We start from the raw sequence: 6,272 nt of genomic DNA on the forward strand, positions 1-6,272 counted from the left end.
CCTCCACCTGGTCTAGAAGAAGATTTTGTATTTAAAGGTTTTGAATTTGCTGATGAGTGATGCAGGTATAGTTTCATTATTTTTTCTTGCCCATCCTTGACCTATGAGCATATATCACTTCCTCTTTACTTGGCTTGGGTACATTTACAATGTTTTTGGGAATGTTACTTAACCTTGCTGTTGGAATTTGATGGTCATATGAGGCAACATTTTCCATTAGGCTTTGCACAAAGGAAAATGATTTGTTCTCTGTTATTGGTTTGGCTATCCATTTATTACGGCCTTTTGGAAAAACTATTTTGTATCTGGAATTGCCAGTTTTCAACTGAGCTTGTTTTCTTTCAGTGTTTGAATTATGATCAATCACAGCCAATTGGGTTCTTGCAACCATGCCATTGTATGAAAAATGAAGGCGTTTTGGAACATATTTCAATAGTAATGAATGGTACACTTCCAGGTTGCCAGTGTGATGGAATTCTGTAAGTTTTGTTATGTCTTTCAACAATTTCTTGTTCAAAACAACATCTCCTAAGGCAATGTAGTCTGCAAACCCTGGTGTTAACCATTTTGTCTTTCTTTCTCTCCTCCTAGAAAGCTTCTCGTGTGAACACTTCCTAAAATACTTACTACTTTTCCATTGGTGTATGTTTATAACATGATTCAAAATAGACACCCACTTTTCACATAGAATATCAGCGTTTCCTTCACATGTTTGCGCACACCACCACAGATGGTTCGACACTGACTGAATCCACTTTTGAAGGGAAGCATGTTTTTTTGCTTTTTTGGTAAGCTTTTTTGTTATCCATTTAGATAAGTGCCATACATCATATTGGTGAATAATATGAGGATATTTTTTCCGCAGCTCTGATGTTATTTGGATGTGGCGATCTGTGGTCAATGATCTAATTTGGATTTTTTCACCCATGACATTATTCAAAGATCTCTGGCAACCTTCATTCTCCATTGCATTGGAAGAAGACACTTCAGATACCTGTATCAAAGAAAAATCAACAATTTTCCCACTGTTTTCTTCCATCAGCGTGTATGTGCCATACTTTGCAATGTGACCTGGACTATCACATCTTCCATCACCACATAAATCTATTGGTATGTCTGCCTTGGTATATTTTTCTATTATAGTTTTTTGCTGTTTTCTATAGGTGCTATTAATCACTGGAAAGACAATTTCATCTTGCATATTATAGAACTGGTCCTTGTTCACAAAACCTAAGTTCAAAGCATTTGCAAATTGCTTCAATGGCTCATATGTTGAACCAGTAAAGATTGTTGCTGCTGGTATCAAAACATTTCCAGCTGGTTTATTGTGCAACATAGGCTGTGACTTCCACTTGAAGATATGATTTTTGTGGCAAATTGCCTTCTACATCACCATGCTACCCACTGTAGATTTTTCAATCTCACATATGGAAGAACAAAATTTGCATGATATGAACAACTCATCTAGCTTTCTTTCAAAAACAATGAATTTTCTCTCTGTGTTTTGCTTATCATCATCCGATTCATTGCTGGAACTTGGTGAAGAACACACATAATTTTCATCACTACCATCTGACAGATCACTTTAAGTTGAGCTTTTATCTATGGTATTCACAGTCTCCTCATGCTTTGAACAATTATCTTCCCCACATGATGCATTCTCAATCTGGGTGATGTCATGCATGATTGGTGGTATAACAACAGAAGCTAATGGTAGGTTTGACATTGAATGTGCACTATTGTTCATGGGACTAGAGGTTTTTGAAAAGTTACTGTATTTTATTTTCCTTCTTGGCTTTTTCCTCTGTGCCAGTGTCTGAACTGCAATACTGCGTGTTGAAATCTTTTCACACTGTGTTTCAGCATCAACACTACTTGGAGTATCACTATCACATAGTATTGCCACACTTCTTCCAGCTGAAGTATCTATTTCTGGCTCTATCTCAGTCATGGTCATGGACAATGTGAGTGAAGAGTCTTCAGCATCACTGGGTTGTTCAAGCATACTGGCTAATTCCTGCACATTGTGGAATTTAGATTCATTTAATTAAAAATGTTTCAAGTGTAATGTTCAAAAGAAAATTTTAATATAATGATCTCACTTATATATATCAATACATACTTATTCATGCTCAAGATAAATAATATCAAAATTATTCTGTAAAAATAACATTAATGGGCTACCTCTTGCATCGCTTTTCTTTTCTGCCTCTTACTTGAGGATTCCCACTCTGGTTTACGCTTTAGAAAGGGAATATTGAAGGGACACTACCGGTTTTAATGCTTTTTGCTTTCATTCCAAATAAATCTTTCAGGGAACCTTCAAAACAATCTGGCGTGAAATGCGCGCTGCACATAGCATGAATTAGGTTTAGGCAAATTATCACGTCGAATTCGCCCTAGCCACATTTTACGAATATATTGATCATTTGGCAAGCGATGGTAAGATATTTCACTTCCTTTGCTTTTTTTTGAACAATTAGTGCAACCGGGTACCATACAGTAAGGCATATTTATAAAGAAAGGAAAATAAATATCGAGAAAGAAATATGCATTGAAGACTTTGTGTTTGTTTTGTATATGAAATTTTGAGCGCTATCGCGCTCACCGCGCAGTGACGTCAAGAACGGAAGCCTAGATTTTTTGGCTGTAAAATAAATTTGTTAAAATTTGTCTAATTTCATCTTGAAACTAGGTTTGGTGTTTACCTTGTATATGTGATTGGTCCACTCTTTTAATTGTTCTCCGCTTTGTGCCAACAGTGGGGGGTGCATTTGGAATGCTAAATAGAGTGGGTTTTGCATCAGTCTTTAATCGATTTTTCAAATCATTTGCAAACATCATAATGATCAGTGCATAATCGACAATTTTTGTAAAGGTAGTTTGCATCCTTGTTCATAAGATCCTCTCTTCTGAGAATCACCCATTCCTTTGATCTGGAAAGACAAATGACTAGGGTATGAAAAGGTTGTTTTATTTGATTTCTAACAGCAAAATTTGATTTGTGATTGAAATTTCACCTTTTGGGATCTCTTGGAAATCTAAAAAAACTTAGATGTGTATGTGAATGCTTGCTGTTTGAACAGTTAACAGCAGAACAAAATGTTCGTCCTCCTCCATTTCCTGTATATTTCTTTCCAGTATTTGACATTAATTAATGTTTAAATCCACAGCTGATGTTATGTAAAGTTTGCAAGAAGTACTTGTAAATTGTGTTTTCCATATACCACTTCCACTTTGAATTATCATATTTAATCATTTTTTATGTTTTATTGAATCTGTAGGAACAAACTACTATTACAGATAAAGCATATACAATCATCAATTGAGCAATGTTGAGTATTGTTTGAGTTTACAAGGAAAATAAAATATAAGCATAGGTTTTCAAGACAATTCACAAAATTAAAGATCATTGCTTTTAATTCTCAGGACAGTTCCGCCATACAGTTTATATTTATTTCTAGTAAAAAACTACAGCAGAAGGATTCTAATAAAATAAAATAAATAGTGGAAATTTGGTCTATGAGATTTACTGCAAGAATACATTACTCAACTACCAACTATTGCTACAACATACAGCATAGATGCCATTCGTCATGGTCAAAGTTGTTTTTTAGTCCAACTAAGATTTATTTGTATACCAAAGGTAAGTAATAAATTATCTATAGTTAGCTCATGTCTGTCTTTGTAATTGACCAAAATTTAAACAAAAGTACAAAACTTCAGTTCAGCCAGTGTGTATGCTCTTATGCAATTCACTATTTCTCAGATACATTATAATGGTATATGATCATTTACAAGATCAATATATCGTATATTTATCTACCTAACCACTGATAAAATGTTAATTACATGTTCAATAAAACTATAACTATATAGAATTTATAGTAATATATTGGTCGTAATGGTATCGTATAAACAGTGCAGCTTTAAATCGGCAGATATTCCTGGATGTTTTCTTCTTAAATAACACAGAAAAATATCCTGAAACACCAAATAAATGTTCTGTAGTTCAATCATCAAAGTTCAGTCGTATGGTGTCATAAAGATTCATTGTGTGATCGTTTGACCAAATCGAACATGCGATGACGATGAGTCGGCATAAAGTTCGACTGAGATTCCTTAAAACTTTCAGAAAACTTAAAACATACCTTGCTTTTGCTATTTTATAAATTATGCATCAGATTGAACAGCTTCAATTGAAAAAAATCCACGTTTTCCAGTCTTCACTTCGCATCTTACCGTATAGTTTAATATTACGCTGCCAGCTATTGACTGGCCAGGAAGATGGCGGAAGTGGAGCATGCGCATAAAAAATTAGCGATAAGTTAACTCGAGTGTCCCTTCTGTATAGTATATATTCTGTGCCGAAGCTTTGCTTCATCTGTCATTTTCTTAGCAGCTGCATACAGTCTCTTGGTCAATTAAAGAAAAGCCAGTTTTGCTATGCTTTCCTACTTTAATGTTCAATCCTCTTTGAATTGTTTCAAGTGTCTTAGCACCACCATTGAACAAGCAAACTGCTAACAAGCATGCTGTCCGCACTGTTTCTGGACCGCTAAAAACTTCCTTTGGACAGAAGTCCCAAACCAGGTGATTTAGAGCCTCATTGTTATTTTGAGACATTCCAGCCAGCACACTATCCAACAGACTTCTATCCCACAAGCCTTGAAAGACAGTCAAAATTTCTTTCATTACTGCTGGAGCAATGTTTTTTGGTTGGAATGTTTTTGTTCCAAGAACTTTATCTTTCTGCCAACCACACCATGAATTTTCTCCCTCAGGGCAATACTGGTGCATTTGCTTGTCTTTTGTTGAAGCATAATGGTGCCAAATAGCTTTTACTCCCTCTCCATGCCATCACTATTCCCCATATTTTCCCTTAGAGCTTTCCCATAATACCTTTGGAACAAATCAATGAGGTTGTCGGTGAGACAATTGCGACCTCCAATTGTTTTGCCATCAGACAATTTAGTATTCCTCAAATCAATTTTCTTTTTTCTAAGCCTTCCCCCATCCTCTTTTGATTATGTCCAACACATTCAATTTTTTGTACTTCCACATCTCCATATGGGTCGGAGCGTACAACATCGCGATGTGAGGAAGAATCGCCATCACCTACAAAATCAACATAATGCAAGTTTTGCTTCTACAATGAACATAGCCAGATTCCCACTGCACCAGCAGCTTCCATTGCGTTAGCAGATCTGTCAAAGTTGGCATTACATTTAGGACCATGGGTTTCCATCCAATGAATATACTCCTCTGAGTCTGGGTCAAGATGTTTCTTGGAACGGCATTGGTAACACACCTTACTTTTCACTTCAAAGTCAAGGACTTTACCACTATCAATTTCAATGGCAGACACCATACCATATAGCGATTGAAAACATCTTCTTGCCCATGTACCATCGCATGAAACTGCAATATCCAATGCTTCATGCTTGCCCACATTGCTTCTGGCTCGCACATCTTTTGCTGCTTTTTTCATTTCATACTCAGCGACTTCCTGTGAAACATGGGAAATCGCCTTCACATGGGTGTTGTAGGATTTTTTTCCTGCTGGCTCTGGCATGTCCATAACAGCACAAAATTTAACCAAAGCTGATCTTCCTTTTCCAATTACTCTCATAGCCAAAGTAACTCGATGATTCACATCATAAAATCGACTTTTACCTTTGACCCCTCTTTTCGAGGTTGGGAGCTCAGTACAGGTATCACAAGAAGAGTTAGAACATTGTAACACCATTGTTTTAGCCAATCTACATCCTCCAGGTTTTTCTAACAGCGGTAAACTACCTTTCAAACAGACTTTGCAAACAGCACATTTTGATATAATTTGACCCAGCATAGCTACGTCTTCAAAGCGATAACCAGAGGGAATTCAGGGTATGGATGTTGTCGTATGGCTGGATGAGCTTTCATCCAGACGGATTTTCTTCGCTGAAATACTGCTTTTGCCATCGTCGTTATTTTCTTTCGGCTTTCTAGAACGTTTCCCTGATCTAACAGGTCTTCTCAAAGATCGATATTTAGTTCTAGGCATTGCCAGAAAACCTTTGGAAAGCTTTTGAATAACAATAACTGTAAAACCGTTGAACATGTACTGGTCACGCTTGATATACAAATTAGCAATGGTTGTAACCCTGTTTATTTAATGTAAACTGGGAAAAAAAACCAAATTTTCAAAATCGTTGCCATATAAACGCCATAGACTTTAAAATACCATCTTCAAAAAACATAGAATTTTCAGCATTAAAATAATGTTTTCA

The 6,272-nt window shown here is 36.1% G+C and overlaps 2 long non-coding RNA genes across 2 annotated transcripts; both read left to right on the plus strand.

Annotated features, from left to right (window-relative positions):
* Nucleotides 1-1,195, plus strand: LOC124458403. The gene is made up of 4 exons (XR_006953155.1): nt 1-65; nt 346-479; nt 814-1,045; nt 1,164-1,195. It is a non-coding gene; the product is annotated as an uncharacterized LOC124458403 (long non-coding RNA).
* Nucleotides 1,196-1,578: 383 nt separating this feature from the next.
* On the plus strand, nt 1,579-2,142 carry LOC124458402. Its single transcript, XR_006953154.1, has 2 exons — nt 1,579-1,713; nt 1,864-2,142. It is a non-coding gene; the product is annotated as an uncharacterized LOC124458402 (long non-coding RNA).
* The last annotated feature ends 4,130 nt before the right edge of the window (nt 2,143-6,272 follow it).

Source organism: Xenia sp. Carnegie-2017, unplaced genomic scaffold (genome assembly GCF_021976095.1).
Source record: "Xenia sp. Carnegie-2017 unplaced genomic scaffold, XeniaSp_v1 HiC_scaffold_6, whole genome shotgun sequence".
In the NCBI taxonomy this organism is placed as follows: Eukaryota; Metazoa; Cnidaria; class Anthozoa; order Malacalcyonacea; family Xeniidae; genus Xenia; species Xenia sp. Carnegie-2017.